The sequence below is a fragment of the Condylura cristata genome, unplaced genomic scaffold (genome assembly GCF_000260355.1).
Source record: "Condylura cristata isolate star-nosed mole 26May11 unplaced genomic scaffold, ConCri1.0 scaffold00035, whole genome shotgun sequence".
NCBI lineage: Eukaryota > Metazoa > Chordata > Mammalia > Eulipotyphla > Talpidae > Condylura > Condylura cristata.
The window spans coordinates 661,952-680,014 of NW_004567136.1; the positions used below are offsets into that span (position 1 = coordinate 661,952).

The 18,063-nt window shown below is 42.6% G+C and overlaps 1 protein-coding gene across 1 annotated transcript in view; it reads right to left on the bottom strand.

The window, feature by feature from the left end:
* Positions 1–18,063, bottom strand: part of GALNT2 (polypeptide N-acetylgalactosaminyltransferase 2) — a 166,388-nt gene that overhangs the window by 37,283 nt on the left and 111,042 nt on the right. The gene's annotated exons all lie outside the window — the stretch shown is intronic.

The window sequence follows — 18,063 nt, forward strand, 5'->3', positions numbered from 1 at the left end:
AAAAAAAAAAAATAGAGCTGTACTGGATTTACTAGTATTTGGTTTACATTTTTTAAAATCCTTAACCTAAGACAGGCATATAGTTTTCTGACCTTATACTTTGTTTTTCCAGTTTCATAGTAAGATACTACTCAGGAAGCAAATAGGGTAACTTTCTTTTTAATTCTCTAAGATAGACTGTATTTCATGTAAGCCCACTTGAACCATGTAAATGTAAGGAAGGAAAACTATTGTTGCAAAGTTTTTTCTAGTTTGTATTTATTTTCTTTATTTCTTGAGAGATATTGGCAATTTCCATAGAAAACTATCCAGGGGCCTTCCTGGTGGTACATGGGGTTAAGCTGCATCACTATAAAGCCATCGGCAGTCATTGCAGCATGAGTTCGATGCCCGGCCAGGGAAGTGACCCATGTGGCGCAGCAGACCTCTCCTGCCTCACCCACTGCTCCCCTCAGCCATGGATTTTAGTGGAGCTGCTTGTTCTGCTTTCATCTCCATACCTCTGGCCTGTACCCCAATTCTTCTATTTAAAAATAATTTTTTTTTTAAGAAAACGATCCATTCCATATACAGTTTCCTGTGCCACTGGGCACACCCAGAGCAAGCGCCTGTGAAGAAGGAGCAGCAAGGGGATCCCTGGACTCACTTTGACCTCAGTGTCTCAGCTAACTCAACTCTTGAAACTATTCCAGTCTCCACGGGCACCCTCAGGTTAGGCGAGCCAAACCAGGAGAACTTGTGTAGGGGGTCAAGCTTAGAGCCAGGAAGCTTAAAAAGAAAAAAGCCCAAGGAACGCATTAGCACAGATTGCTTACCTCCCAATCCCTCTGGCCCCTTCATGTACATGGAGGTGTGTGGGCTGGGGGATTACCAGAGGCCAATGGGACGAAGGTTTTGGATGGGTGATGCAAATGAAGCCCACTGCTTCATTCTGCCTGTGCCCTCATCCAGAGGTGGTGCGCATGCTTTCTACTTCAATGAGAGAAAAGGGTAGGCCTGTGGTGTGATTGTGCTCTAGCAGCCCGGCAGCCTAGCACAGGTATCCCTGGGGGAGCTGGGACTTCCCATAGAAGCCGTGCAGCCGGGGCACCCACCTGGCTGGGTGGGCACGTGCAGGGCCACACTCTCCATTGGGGGAGGACACAGAGCCCATGTGGGTGGCAAGTGAGCATCAGACTCCTCCAAGATCACATGAAATGTAGGCATATGGGCCCAGGCCACCTAAGTCAGTCTGGATGATGTTGCTGAAGGCAGCTCCTATGTCTCATTTTAAGAAATACTTTCAGAAAGCTAAGGGACATTCCTGGTAACAATGGCCCTCCATGGTGGCACCACTGCTCCTCCTCATCCGAGGAGCTTTGGAATTATACATGGAGTCCTGCCTCCCTGGTAGATTTTGGGTTCCTTTTCTCCCCTCATCCTGAGCCCCAGTGATGACCACACGTGAAGGACCCGGCCCGCACTGCCTGTCTGACTCTACCAGAGCTGCGGGGCCAGGCACTAGAAAGTCAAGCTGAGATCTTTGGGGTAAGAGAGCCAGGGCACTTTGAACAAGATGGAGCCCATGCCAGGAGTCTCGGTTCACAGCAAGGTGTGTCGGAAGAGGGGAGAGCTTGACCTGGGCTGTCTTTCTAACCCACGAGCATGAAGAACATTTAGTGCCCAAACTGGGGAGGGGCTGCACCCCTCAATCCCAGGGTACTTTTGCTCTGGTGCCCCATAAACAAGAAAGTCAGCTGCTTGTGACCATTCCCACTTTTGTTACTGAGTATTGGAGGGGAGGTGGGCATGGTGTGCAGGACAGGCCATGGGAAAGAAGGGGAGTTGGGAATGAAAAGAAAAAAATGAATGAGGAAAATAAATCACTGTTGTATAATGTTAATTAAAGCATACTTTTAATAATCCTCCAAACTGTGATAATGACATAATATTCCACCTAATCAACTAATTTCTGATCAGTCTTAATAGTAAGGGCTTATTCTATGGAGGTCTTTCAAAACGGAAATAAACCAAATCCTAAGATATTTAAAAACCTCTGCAGGACCCATCTGAAATTAAGCTTCTTAAAAATCTAGCTGGCAGGAGATTTGAATAAGCCCCATTAATCACCATAGGTTTGTCTCACTTCGAAATTATTAGCCTAAAACAGCTTTCTCACATCCTGCAGGCTCTTGAGCCCTGCACTGCATAAGAAACAGGAGCATGCTCTAAAACAAAATATTTATCCTTCCTGTGGCACAAGAAGCTGGAGCCTATCGTATTTACCACACTCGCTTTGAAGTCCTCTAATCCCCTTGAAAAGCCAAGGGTTCCAGAGGCAAACGGTAGGCATGCTCTTTGCTTGCCCAGCAGCGCACGCTTCAGCACTGGCCTTGGAAGCTGCTGTGTAGAACACTCGCACGTTCTCCACCCAAGGAGAGAAGACACCGGGTTTTCCACCGGCCACTTGCAGGAGCGCTGCTTGATGAAATAAAACCGTTCTTTCATTCAAAATGCATCAGCTGCCCTTTACTGCCTCCAGTTTTACAGACACTAAATTTTAACTGAAAACTTTTCAAGAGTCAAAAGCAATGCAAAGTTGAGAAAATAACTGCCGAGATGAAGCCATCTGAGCCTCCTAAAGCCTCACCCCCGGCTCTTGGAGCAGTGGAGAAGGTGCAGGCAAGGAAACCTCACAGACTACATTTTTATTCCTCCAGATGCAAGGGTAAAAGCTACCCTGTGGACTGGTAGCACCCACCGATGTCAGGGAATATGCACCCCATTTCCCACTTCCCTCCTCTGCTCTGAGACATGAGGCACCCACCATGTATGTACTTCCAGACACGAACCTGCCTGCGGGTATAACCACCTTCCTCCTGTATATGTGCGTTCTGTTGAGGATCTGGTTTTTATTTTCACTGCCCTATGAAGAGATGTACTTTTATTTTATCTGCTCTCTGCTGTCTCAATGTGGTCAATGCTTAAGAGTACCCCTCTTAGGAATGACTCAGGAAACCGGTCTATTTTTTCCTACTCTATAACCTTTCTTTCAGTCCTTCCCCCAAACTCTGGCCAAATAATAAGAGTTTGTGTGGCCACCTGCCAGCAGTTGATTTTGCACGCCTATGTTAGAAGAAAGCTTATATACTGTCAAGGATGGTGAGTAGGTCACTGCCCTCTTCAAGGATAAGATGATTCCTCTGTTTCTGTCTGAGATAAGAAGATCAACTTTTCACATAAGGGTACGGGATTTTGATTGTTATTATCAACAAAGGCTGCACTGGATCCATTTCCAACAGATTTTATTTTGGGTGAACTGCTGAGCCCCAGATATAAGTCCCGATCGGCCTAAGACACCTTCATTTCCCCAGTTTCTGTCCTGGTCACAAATAGCTATGGATTATAACAGAAAGTCTCTTAGGACAGCGGAGAGCTGGGGCCATGTTCTTGCTTGCTGACAGAAACTGTCACTAAAGTGAAGGTCGTTTCTGGCCCCTTTGCTTCCTGTTGGAAATGACCACACCGCATGGACCTATGGCGGCCCTGCTGCCCCATACAAGGCCAAAAAAGATGCTAAAAATCCAAAATGCTTAAGACAACCAGGAAGGGAGTCTGACGGCTCTAATTCAGATGAGGCAGCTCAGCGAGCCACTTCAGACTCCATCAAAATATCTTTGTTGCTAAATGTATCCCTACTGATAAGAGGCAATGAATAAAATCTGGAGAGCCTCAGGTTTCTCAGAGACAATACTCACCAGAAAACAATGAAACAAAATATCAGAAAATTACAGAATGTGCTGTGGGTTTTCACTCATTTATGAAGGGGATGGATGGGAAAGTAATTCTCAAGTAAGCAAACCCAGAATGTACTTCAATTGTTTTTGATTTCAATTATTTCAGCATTCTGAAAAAACACCTGAAGATCGACTCAAAAAAAAAATTAAAATCAAGAACTCAGCTTAAGGCATAAAATGGTAGGATGCATTAAAACTATTTTAGCAGTGCAGTTTAATAAAAATGGTTGTGTATAGTCAAGCAAATGAAAACTTTGTTAAGGAAACTTAATTATATAAAATATATTTTATACCACAATTACTTAAATATTATTTTAACTACAGCCTGTGTCTAATTCCAGATAAATCAACAAAATCATAAAGTGGGGAGGAGAAAGTAAAAGCACATTAATTTTTCATTTTCTAAAATACATGTTGCTTTATTCTTGGCATTTAACTAACACTTCTCTAATTATCAATGTTTCTGTTGAATTTGTTTAAGCATACATAGTTGCAACTAGTTGAATTAGAGGTAAGGAACTTTCTTCACCACTGGAGAAAAAGGTAACTAACAAAAGAGTAAAAACAAACAAACAAAAAAACATTCATATGTAGGAGAAGAAAATGAATGCATGGAAGGATGAAAAAAAAATGAGTGAGATAAAATAAAATTGGCTAGTAATCATAAAAGAAAATGGCTAAGTGTCCTATTACACTTCAGATTATCAGGTTGGCCTAACAATGAAAGTATAATGCTACTTTGCTTCTAAAATCTACATCAAAATGACACCAAAAAACCACCTATTAGATAAAATATATTAAGAATAAGCCAAATAAAGGAGATTAACATATAAACTAGAATGTCTGACAAAAGAGAAAAACTTGATGTGTAAAGATTATGTTAATAAAGAAGTATATTATAATTCATAATGAATACATCACTTCTATCCCCCATTGTGGGTCGCTAATCCTGGGTGGCTTATCCAGCCTCCATTCTAAGAGCCCAACCCTATGAGGTACCTTTCACATCGATTAAGAGCATAAAGCTAGATCACTCTGGGAAGGGTCTGCATCATGAGGTATGACCGGAACGCCTGGGGGGGGCTGCAACACCACCTCATGATATTCAAGTAGATCAAGCAATTAATGCTTAAAAACAAGCAGAAGCTTATAAAATTGTAGCAGGAGCTTCAAATGCCTGAGTGGCAATGATAGAGACCAACATACTTTAAATGCAACTAATCAAATTAGTTTAACAGGTAAATTTCAGACTTTGAAAAAAATTACAGATATTACTAGCATAAAACAAACCAACAAACCAACAACCAAATGCCCACCAATACTATAGTAATGAGACCAGTGGCTGTGGCTTCTGGATTTAGAATATGATTGGCCAGGATCTACCACTGCTGAGCTATGCGACTTCCTGGATTCTTCACAAAGCCATAGCGAAAATAAAACGAGTATCTACTTTGGTTGCTTGGGAATTACATGAATGATGCATGGAAAGCACTTAGCATAATGCCAGGGACAAAGACTCAATTACAGGTGAAAATTACTGTCACCAACAGATGCCCAAATAAAACTCTCCAAATACTCTGAATAAAATCATCGAATTGTAATGGCTAACCACACTGCAATAACGTGAAAGGAAAAACACAACAATGACTCCCATTTAAACAGGTAAAAAGAGAAAATCAATTTCTTACAAGTTTGAAACACTCTTCTAAATAAGCATGGTATTAAAAAAAGAAATCTAACTAGGATTCCAGATTAGTGAGAAATAACAGTATTTTGGTCATTTAAAAGCAGGCTTAAAAATAACAAAAATTTTATTCTCTATTTCAAAGCTACATTCCCAAACAAACTGAATAAGTGTAAAGTAAGCATTTGGTTCAGAGGGGGGTGAGAAAGATAGGAAAATATTAAAGCATAGCTTTATATGAATACAGAAAGCAGATAAATATTAGAATTCATGTGATCCAGCGCTTGGTTCTTAAGGAGGGAAGAAGAACGGATGAAAGAATTGGACGGAGGAGGAAAAGTGGGTAGATCAGACAAGTCACTAGCATTGCCAAAAAAGAGGTTCACCTACATATATCTACAAGAGTATACCAATAAATCTGAAAACCAAGTGAAATTTATGAGCTCTGTAAAGACATCAATTATCACAATGAATTCAAGTAAAACAGAAAAACTCCATTTGTCAACATCCACATTAGATTTTAAAAAGTCGTTGGAGGAGCACTTTGATTAAAACAGAAACAGCTTTGGGTTTAGATCATTTTGATAGGTGAATTTCAAAAAATGATTTGTAAATAGGTGGTTCTTATGTATCTTTTTTTAGACATTTGTTCTCAATTCATTTTGCAAGTCAGTATAAGCATGAAACCAAAACCAGATGAAGGAAGGAAGAAGGGGAAAAAGAGAGGAAGGAAGAAGGAAGGGAGATCACAGGGAATTTCAATTATGAATCTTAATTCAAAATAAAATAGTAACCAAGATGAAGTGATAAATTGAGTTAAGTGCTGGCAGGTTATCAGAACTGAAAAATAGACTGACATTTAAAAACAATATTTTCTTTCAGATGAGTGGGCAAAGAGGTTATTCAAAAATACTTACCCAACACTGTTAGCATAAAAAAGAAATCATCTCTGCTTTGATCACCAGAGAACTAGCTGAATAAACATAAAATAGAACGTATAAAGCCATCAAAAATGAAAGATTATTTAAAATGTTTCCTATGTATTTGAGTGAAAAACAGACTTCCTAATAGCAAATACACTAGCATACTGTTTATTTGAAATTACATGCATCTGAAACGATCAGAGAATAGAAAAAAGATCAGCAAGGACATTCACCAGAATGGTAATCTTCCCTGCCTAGTGAGATGTTTAAGAGTAAGCTCCTTATAGCTTTCTCATGATTTTCTTTTTTGACCCAGCAAACATAAATCTACCCTTTCAAAGGGACGGAAGCCAGAGACAAAGGAGGGGGGCTGATACAAGACTGTCCAATGCAAGAGGGAACAGACCTTTTACGTGGATCATTAACAGCAGAAGACATGGGGGCCAGGGGGCAGAAGTCAGAGATTTTAGCTACAATTTGCCTAAACTAAGTTCAACAAACCCCACCCACCCACCACCAACCCTATCCCCATTGAGCCTGTTTTTAACAAAGAAAAACTTGAAAAGACTGGTCCTCTATGAGCCACATTCAGATGGTGCTGTTCCTCTGCTAACACCTGCAGTGGCCCCCAGCTCTCAGGGGGAAGCCCCATCGTCACCCTAAAGCCTCAAGACTGCCCATGACCTGCTCCCTGCCTCCCTCCCTCTCCCAGCCCCAGGCTCCTGCCCAGACACTCAGATTTTTCTGCTGTCTCTGGACACACCTGGCACACTCCCTCTTTGGGGACTTTCCCTCAGTCCTAAGGGGACCCCCTTTCTGGTCTCTGCCTGTAAAAGAGACCTTCCCTAACCACCTGCTTACTCTTCTCTTTCTGCTTAATTGAGACACCACTACCATCGTACTGTGTAAGTTTAGGAGTGCAGCATAATGGCTTGACTCACACCTATTGTGAAATCATTACTATGATAAATCAACATCCATCATATTATATAGATACAAAAAAAAAAAAAGGAAAGAGAAACCATGTTCTCCTTGTGACAAGAAAGATGCACATACGGTGGTGTTAACTGGAGTCTTCATACTGTACACGGCATCTTGGGGGTCAGGTCTCTTATGACTGGAAGTCTGTGTCAGTGGACCACCTTTATCCTAATTCCTGCCCTTATACTGCTCTCCTCACCTCTGTTAACTGCAAAATTGATCTCTTCTATCAGGCTTTGGTTTTCTTTTGTAGCTAGCTTGCACATATATGTGAGATCATACAGTATTTGTCTTTTGATGGGTGACTCACTCCACTGTGCGTAATGTCCACCCACGTCATTGCAGAAAGGCAGGATTTCCTCCGTGTGCATGGCTGAATAATGTGTGTGTGTGTGTGACATTTTCTTCATTCACTGGTCAGTGGATGCTTAGGTGGTTTCCACTTCTTAATTACCACGAGTAATACAGTGAACACACAACACAGTGGTCTTGTTTCTTTCAGATATACACCCAGTGGTACAACTGCTGAATCCTCTGGCTATAATTTTTTGAGGAACTTTCATATTGTGTTCCATAGTGACTGTACCAATTTACATTCCCACCAACAAGTACACAAGCATTTCTTCTTCTCCATATATTTGTCAATAATTATTAGTACCTCTTCTGGGCTAAAGTCATTCTAATGAGGCACGATAGTTTATTAGTGATACTGAGACCCTCTTAAAATCCTTTGCATTTTTCTTTGTACTTTGTAATTTTTGCAAAACTGTTCATTCAGGTTCTTTGCCCATTTTTAAATTGAATTTTTTTTTTTGCTGTATATGGTGAACTATGAGTTCTTTATACATTTTGAACACTAACCCCTCATAAGATGAGAGATGCAATTAACTTTCTCCCATCTTGTAAACTATTTTCATTTTGTTGACTTTTTTTTTTTTGGCTGTGTCTAACCACCTATTCAATATTGTACCCTGGACTTTTATCCCCACACCTTTATTTTATCTCTCTCCACTGCCATATAACATTGTGCTGCACATACAATCTATCCATTTATTTTACTGTCTTCTACCCCATCCTCTCAATGTAAGCTCTATGAAGTCATATTTTTAAACTAGTTTTGTTCACTGTTCTTTCCCCAGTTAGTGATCAGAAAAATACCTGTCACATTGTAAGCGCTCAAATGCATCCTGAGTGAATACAAAACACAGGAATAGAAAGAAATCAGCACTGAATATAAAACTTCAAACTCACGTGTGATATTCCTACAGGTTCATTTTCTTCCTTTAATAGACCTGAATTTCCAAAGAGATATGAATTTTCTTTTTCCCTCATCATTACCAGATGGAAGAACTCATGGTTGATTCATTGTAGTTAACACAGGTATTATTTTTAGTTGGTACTTTTAATTTAACAGACTGAATTGGAGCCTGGGTTCTCCCAGCTTTTACCATTATAACGCTCCAGCGAGTACATGAACTTGTCAGTTACCCCAGTGAGCAGGTTGTCGATTTTGGAGTAAGAATGTAGGAGCCATAAACTGACAATGCTGCTTCCTTCAAGCCCATCAGGAAAGTCAGTTTCTGAAACCATACTGTTGCAGAAAAGGTGAAATGTACAGTCTAAATGGCTGAGAAAGTTGAAATACTTTATACTGTTTGACTGTTTCCTAAAATATATACAAAAAACCCTTCCATTAATAAAGGAAGAAAACATGTTTTCTGGCTCCATGGTAACAGTGAAGCAATGCTTTCAGTGGATGGCTGAAACAGGATGGTTTATTTGGACCCAAAGACTGATTTCATTTACCAAGCAACACACCACTGACCACATTTTTCTTGCTCTAATTTCTTTCTGAAATAGGTGGGGTCAACATATTTCAACTGTTTTTGGTCCATAACAAAACCCTCAAAAGGCATACGGCAGTGAAAAACTCCCTCATGCCTCCATGTAATGGATATTCACCCTTGAGAGGCTGAATGTCTGCCTCCGTGTCACACACATAGAGAGCAAAGCTTAATAGGTAATGGCTTGCTTTTTATTGAAGCTGTTTTTCTCATACACCCATCTGCTAACCACATACAATAATAATACAAACATATCCTAGAATTGTGTGGCTTATAGTTTCTAAAAGCTACTTTCATAAATATCTGAGTCTCAAAACAATGTATTCAATGGGCAAGACAGGCACCATCATTGTGTCATAGATAGGAATGCCAGGATTTAGAAAGATTACTGTGACCTTAGTCTGGTGGTGGTAGAGCCATTAGGAAAAGCTGAACCTCCCAAGTGCAAGTCCACTGCTGCTTCTATTCATGCTCCTTTGGGACACACAGGCACCCCGGAAGCCAAGAGCCCTTGAGAGTGGAGCCAGCATTTTCTGATCCTCTTCTTGTGCAGGCTGAAGCCCAGGATCTGAGTAGCTGAATGACTGAACAAGTCCAGCAGAAGTGATGACTTTGAGATACGAAACCCAGCTATGGGTTGATGTCAAGGGTTAGAGGAGGCCAGAACCGGACTTCAGGGGTTGCTGAGGAAGAGTGGCTCTGCTTAGCACCCCAGACTTTCAGGTAGAATTCCTCGGACAACTGGACACTCACCAATTCTTGCACAAAAGGAAGTCCAGTTTATACCAGATCCATTTCAGATATGATCAAGGTGCCTGCCCTGTTTAGCTGGTTGTCAGAGAGCAAAACTATACTTTCTTTGGAAGGTGAAAACATCAATGGAGCCTTTAAATAGCTCTGTATTTGTTCACATACAGTAAAACATGACGACTGTAAGAACTCAACAGCAGAATAGATATAGTAGAGGAAAGGATAAGTGAACTAGAAAGAAGGCCAATAGATGTCAGTCATATATCCACACTGAAGTACGGGGAATGAAAAAGAATAAACAATATGGGAAAAAACAAAAGGGGCACAGAGGACATGTGGAAATATTTAGCTAAGATGTAACTGGATCCCAGAGGAAGAGGGGTGAGAAAAACAGGACACAAGCAAATCTGACAAAAAAAAAAAAAACCACAAAGCTACAGATTCAGCAACTTCTACAAACCCAAATAGGCTCAAAACAAAGAAAGCATATTCAAAATTGTTGAAAACCAAAGACAAATATCTTTGAGGCAAGTCGAGGAAAAAGTCAAGATACCCAAGCACACAATAAGGCTAATCGTTGTCTATTTTGACAATAGACACTAGAAGACAACTGAGTAACAATGTAAAAAGGCCAAAAATAACTGAAACGCTATATTTGGTGAAAACAATCTTCAAAAATGAAAGTGAAAATTTTTTTGACTTTTATTTATTTTGCTTCAATTATTATTTTTTTAAATATATAATAGTTTGTTTTTACATCATTTTGTGCCTTTCTCCATCTTAGTTGTAATCTCCGGGGCTTCCCCTCACCAAATCACCCATGGGCCATCACCATAGTCCAGTGCATTCCCCTCCCCCTCCCCCCCCTGTTTTTGATCCCATTCCCCACTACACCCCCATAAAATGTCTCTGGTATATGGCTGTTCATTATATTATTTTCTCGCCTGGTCCATTATACTCCTGCTATGAGTAAAATCCAGTTATTTTTCTTTTTCTTTCTGGCTTATCTCACTAAGCATGATCTTTTCCAGCTCCATCCATGTTGCTGCAAAAGGCATGGGTTTATCTTTTTGATCATTGAGTAATATTCCATTGTGTATATGTACCACATCGAAATAAAGCTGTTTTTTAAGACAAATAAAAGGACAGCATTCGTGGCCTACAAATTGACACTTAGAGGAACACTAACATAAATTCTCACAACCAAGGAAACAACCCCAGGTAGAAGAATGAAAATGCAGGAAGTGAGGATAAATGGAAACACAAATATGTGGCTAAGTCTGAAGAAAGTTTACTGCATGATGTTATAAAAGATGTCCCGTGGTGTTTACACACAGAGAATTACACGGCGTGATGAGCATGCGGGGGAGAAGAGAGAATGTGATGGGTGAAGTGTTATGAGGTCTGTGCCGTGTCTAAAAAACAATCAATTCACCTATATCAGACTCTAATAAGTCAGGAATACAACAAGCTAGCTAGGGGGGAATATTAATCAAAAAGCATTAAGGGAAACGGAAAGGAATCCAAACAGGTGGGACAAACAGAACGCAGACTGTCAGATCGAGTGCTGTTCCCCAACGTATGAGCACTGCATTAAATGTAAAATGACTAAATACTCCATTAAAAGACAGGGTTGGTGGAGTGAGTCAAAGTCCAAAATTCAACCATATATCATTTACAGAAGATGCACTTCAAATAGAAGGAACCAAAAGGTTCAAGCCAGAGCATGAAAGAGGTGTACAATGCAAAAACACTAAGCCAAGGAAAATGGTGTCATGATACCAGGATGAAACAAGAGGAAGAACATTACCAGCAGGAAAGCGGGCACTTCCTAATGCTAACAGGGCCAATTCCCAAGAAGACCCTGGGAAATTACAAACAAGTCTAAAATATACAGGGTGGGTTCGTGGAATCAACGCAGTTCGGTCCATTGCCAGGTCTCGACGATGCAACTGCCGCTTCGCTGTCTGCTGGTCCCTCTTGTGCAAGCTTCACTGAGGTCAAAGAAAATGTTCATATTCATCATTGTAGTCCCAGGAGGTTGGTGGAGAGAAACCACCAAAGAATAAAGAAACAAAATTCTATCATTCATGTGGAACCATCCTATCTCTGTCCAAACTACCACCCAGAGGTACAGCTGGGAAGCTGAATCACACGTGTGCACAGGCTCTCACTGAATACCAGGCGTGGAAAACATGTTTGCGATCGTGTATTTAAGAAGAGACCTACACCATGGAGAGTTGCAAACGCCGACACGGTCCCCACCGTGGAAGCCTGACATTCTTTCCTGCCAGTACATTCTTTATTTAAATGCAGATAAGGCCTGAAATGATCAAGAAAAGGAAAAAATATAAAGAAAAAATAGTCATCTGTTGCTGCAAGCCGGGGTTGGTTTTACTAAAACAATCTAAAAATAAGTAAAGAACAAAATGATGATCACAGGGTGGCTTTGGTCTGAATCCTGCACATGAAGTAAAGCTGGTCCCTGGGGTGAGTGGCGGGGAGCTGTGAAAGCAGAGAGCCCAGTGGCCGCCATCTGCGACTCTCCGTGCGCACGTACACGCCCTGCAAACCCGCCAGCCCCTCACAGCTTGGGCAGGGAAGCCCCACTGACCAAGAGGCGGCACTTGGCTCACCTCTTGAAGTGCATGAGCACAGTTCCCAGGAACAGGAAGGCAGAGCCCTTTCCACCACCATTCCTCAGAGGACCTGATGCTGGAAAGAAGAAACCGACACCTCGAGGCTTCTCACTGCACAGACCTCTGGCAGCCCTGGCTGCCTGGCAATGCGGTTGCTCCCAGGACTTTGGCTGCAAGGTACCAATAATCATGTTGTTTGGCTCTTCAGGCACATTCAGGCTTCATGCCAAAAACGCACGCCTGAAAAGCAGGGGTGTAAGTTCTGAGAGCAGAGGGCAGCGCAGCAGACCAGGGAGACAGAACTCTACGGGACTCACGAGGCCGAGCGCATGGGCTTCTGCATTAACCACCTCGCCGACCGGAAGCAAGTCTCCCCATGCCTGCAACCCAGCTTCCCAGCACCCCGCACAGACAACTTAAATTTCTCGGCTTAATAACTGTAGACCCCCCAGGATAAGGGTTCTAGACACAAGGTGTACCTGAAGAGGCCAAGGGATACCCCAACTACCCACCCCCCTCACATGGTGGATCACAAGAAAGGGGAGAGTCACCTCCCACGAGTGAATTCAGGGGCTCTTGGGCACTGGCATGACATCAGCGAGGAATCATCTCATGACCTATTTCACAGGAGCGCTATTAAATAAAATTTATGCACATAAAAGGCAGAGCACAGGCCATCACACCCATAAAAGGTTCAATAACTGTTTTGTTACTGCTATCATCAAAGAGGCTTTTAAAGCTCATATTCCGCCACTGCCAGACCCCTTTAGCACAGACCACAAGTGCCAATATGGTGCCCTCCGCCAGGGCAAGCAAGCCCGCCTGGCTAGAGGAGTGCCTGTACCACACTGCATGGACACCTGAGTATGGCACCTGCTCCCCTCCCCCGCCCCACCCAGCACCTGTGCCAGGGGCAGGTGAAGGTGGAGTTGGGGCCCTTGAACAGCGTGGAGGTGGGACACGCTGTGGCCGCTGCCAGGGAGCAGCTGCTGTAAAGGGGAATCTGGCTGCAGGCATTTAGAGGCATCGCTTTATGAGAAAACTACGAACTGAAAACAAAGGGCTGGGGTCCCCTAGATGAGAACCCCCTTTTTATGTACCCACTGACAAGGAGCAGAGACTCCCTTCAGAGATTGGCAGCTCCTCTGCAAATAAAACCCTAGCTTCTAGAATAACTGCCTTCACCCAAGCTTCCCTACAAGCTGCTGAGTTTATGTGAAAATCCTTTCTTGGCTTCAACGATGTTGATTCTCACTGAGGAACAATGAGAAGTTTCATCCTTACCAGCCACTTTTAAAACAAGGGACAGTAATGCTGACATTCCAGGGAGGGTCAACAGCACAGTCTATTACTTAAATGTCTGCCCTCAGGAAGGAGGCACCCCCTAAGATTATTCTGATTTCTGTGTGGGGTGCATTCGAGTAGGACACTTTCAAAAAACTGGTCTACACAGAGTCCTTTCTGGTGTTCCTGCTAAGTGAAAACTTGCTGCTATAATGAAGAAATGCAATAAAAACAGTACGTTGTTGACTTAAAGTATGCCAGATAATCCATCAGGTGCGTAACTTAGACAGACTTCTCTCTTGAGAGGAGTGTCCCTCGGAAGCTGCTGTGGGGGACAGTCCTCTTCTCAGGAATGATACTGTAGTTTCAGAAACAGAAAGTGTCTCAAAATCCTGCATTTTTATTTTGGTGATGAAAGGAAAGGTTGGCAACACAGGGAGGAACTTTCTAATAATTTCACAGTTCAAGAAATCTGTCCCTTTCCCAAGCCAGTCTCATTTTGAAGGAATAAATGAAAAGGAGCGGTGTTTGGGCTGGCAAGGGAGCAAGAGAGACAAGATACTATTTCTCCCCTTTAAAGGTTTATCTGACTTTACTCCTATAAGCCATTTAAACCATCTCACTCTTTCCTCAGCGGGCAGAATGATATTCTATGAATTCTTGGGTTCCAACCCATTTCTATAGCCACTTTACTGTCAGATACATTTCCAGGAAAAGATAAAACAAAAACCAACCGACAAACACCCCTCCCCCCCACTCCGTCACCCAATGCCTCTGAGTCGGAGGCTTAACACACCCACACTGTGAAAGCAGGCCGCCAGAGGCTTCTCGTGTAGGCCTCCGCTCTGGCACTAGCTTGGCGGTCTGTGCACAGCTGCCCGCCAGGTGCTGGAATCATCCAGAGTTCGGTCTGTGTCTTTCTCTTCCTGTCTGTGTTTGCTGCCTTCGGGATGACGTCCAGTCTCGTGATTTCAAACACCACCGGTGGGCTGAACTGCCTGAAACTGACGTTCTCCGAGGCACCGTCCTCCGGTGCATCTCACACGTTAAATACAGGCAGGACCCGACAAACAGGGTCCATCTGTACTATGTGCTCGATGCTTCTTGAACGCAACACACCCCAGTGTAACTCCTGGCATGCCCCTCGCTAGTGTGCTCACAGTCTCTGCCTCCGTCTCATCTCCTCCCCTCCCCGAGCCAGCACGGCCTCAGAGTCAGGCTCCAAGTCATCTTCCTCTCCTTTCATCCACACATGCCCCCACGCAGTCAGAAATCCACAGTTTGATTCACCCCAAACTGAACTCCCAGTAGCCTGCCCTTGACCAGAGACCCCACCAGTATCAGCAATGGTTAGTGAACACATTTTTTGTCACCTAATGTACTTTATACGTTGTGTGCATCAGAGACTGTATTCTTACAATAAAGTTGGAGAACAGAAATTGTGATTAAGAAGGTCACAAGAATGGTGATGGCACACGGGTGACTTGGTGATGGGAAACCCGTGGAGATGACAATTGAGATGGGAAAAAAAATGTACAAAATGATGTAAAAATAAACTGTTATAAAATTAAAAAAAAAAAAAGGTCACAAGAGAAAATATATCCACAAACTGTACTGATCCTTCCTGCAAAATTACATGTCCATTTTTAAGGGGAGCCACATGTAAATGGGCCCACACGGCTCACACTGTGCTGTCCAGGGTCCAGCTGTCTGTCAGAGCTGACCCCTGCTCCCCGCCTCCAAGCCTGCTTCCTGGCCTCTTTGGCCATGACAGTAACAACAGCCTCCCAAATGGGGAGAAAGACAAGAAACACGTAGTCTGAAAATGCACCTTCAAAACTCCTATGGTTTAATTTGCTTTTAGTCTTGATAATTTATTTGAAATTTCAGGTAACATTAAATGAGATGAACAGGCTTTTTTGGTTTTTTTTGTTTGTTTGCTTTTGAGTTGAGAAAACTGGTTTCAAAAACAGGATGAACCACCATCTTCCCTATTTCTAAGAGAGTCTTGGACTGCTGTATAGCCTAACTAATCTTTCACTTATAGCAGGCTTTTCTCAGCTTCTTGCTTTCATGGAAATAGTTTTTTGGCACAAATTTTTTATGTAACCATAAAATGGTGAATAAAACATAGCCAAAAGTGTGAGGTCTTTGTTTGAATTTTTGCGGGGCTCTAAACCCTTGATTCCTTCCCCAGAGGACAAAAAATGAGAGGAACATTCACTGTTCCCTTTTCTGGAATAACTCACACACAGTGCAATTCTTTGGGGGTTCATCTCAGAGCTCATTTGATCTTTACTGCTTAAAAATCTCCCTTTCATTCGCTTTTGTTTGTTAGGACTCTTATTAATAACGCCTCCACTGAGTACATGCTACATGGCCGGACACGATACTCAGCAAGTCACAAACTCAGGAAATAGTTATAGAGCTTACTGCCATGAGTGGTACAGATAACAACACTGGATATAACAGCTCACTATTCTGATAAGTAGAGACAACTGATATAGTGTCTGGTAAGTAAAAATAACTGACTATTCTGATAAGGATAGGTAAATGGGAGTGCTGGATGGGACCAAAAGCTGTATCCCTAGGGAAGGTGGAACCCCAGGGAAGGTGCACCCTAGGGAAGTTGTAGCCCAGGGACTATGTACCCTAGGGGAGGTGTACCCTACGAGAGGTGTACTCCGGGAAGGTGGACCGTAGGGGAGGTGGGACACCACTGGGAATGGGAGGCCTCACTTGAGGTGACATTTGTACAAAGACTCAGGGGAGGATATTTTGTTTAATTCCTAGAGTAACCAGATGAAATAATATCTTTTAAATGATAAAGGCCATGGGATTAAGAACTGGAGAGTCTGGGATTTCAACCAAGGTCCATGTGACTCTAAAACCCTGTTCTTAATTAACTTCCAACTGCACTGAGTTCAGATTTATCACAAGACCGAATTCTATTGGGAAGCATTTCCATAGGTCTACACAGAGGGAGAGGCAAAAAAATATATGATATTTATATAGGAAGGTCAAATGCTTTAATAGTCCTCTATTAGATATATGCAGGGGGAGTTCAAAGAGGTAACTTGACTTCTGAACTTGACATTTAATAAGAATGGTTATTCTAGAGCTTATATTTTGAGGACAGTACATTGGTTCAGTTCCAAGCATCCAATTGACTTTTGGGAGACTTTAATTTAGCCCAAATCCAACAAACGTGAAAGGCATCCCAGCTGCTCCTTAACACATGCAAATTGAACATGACACAGTGGTTAAAACTAAAATTAAACCTACCTCATGCATCCTAACATGGGATGAATATTCAAACATCTGTTTGGACAAGCTCATATTTCAAAAATGAAAAAGATAAAGGTATATAGTTTGGGGGACATTTAAGGGCATTATAAGGAAGGCAGAAACCAGCCCACACACAGATTAGCCATTGGCGAGAATACCATTTTTCTTTCAGCACTAAGGAAAATTATGTCGAGGAAAGCCATCGCAGGAAAAGTAGCTTTTAAAAGCAAACAGTGAAATGAAACTTACACCACATGGAGATATAATTCTAAGCAGTCGACTCAAATCATCATGTAAGATTTTTGAGCTAGATTCTGCCTGAACTATATCCACTCTGCTGTGAGTAGGTGAAGTCCTCTTAAAAGCCAGATTGAACCTTTCTGGCCTGAAGTCAGTGGCTTCTAATCATAGGCATTAACATTCTGGGAGCTGCAGCTCTCCGCAATGAGGACAACCTTGGAGAGGTGTCTACCACAGTGAGCTGTGAGGATTGTGTAAGTGGGCCCCCAAGGACCCACACAGAGGCTGTGTGCAAAGGGCTCTAGCTAGCTTGAGGACAGGGGTGGCAGACAGGCACCCACCTGGGGCCTCTCACCAGATGTGGGGGCAGGTGCAAACCTGTGATCAGGCACAAGCTTCAGACTTTCACAAAGTCCCAGAAACCAGGCATGGCTCCCTAGGCGTCCTCGGACCCCAGGTTAACACCCCTATTTCAGATACAGTATTAACAGATAACCATGTTGACTTTCAGCAGCAGTACAGAGTAAGGATGCCCTAAAGCTGCCTTAAAAACAAAAACAATCGGCCCTCCCTGGTGGCGCAGCGGGTTAAAGCACAGCACTGAGAAGCTAAAGCCACTTCCGCATGAGTTCGAATCCTGCCTGCCCCGGAGGT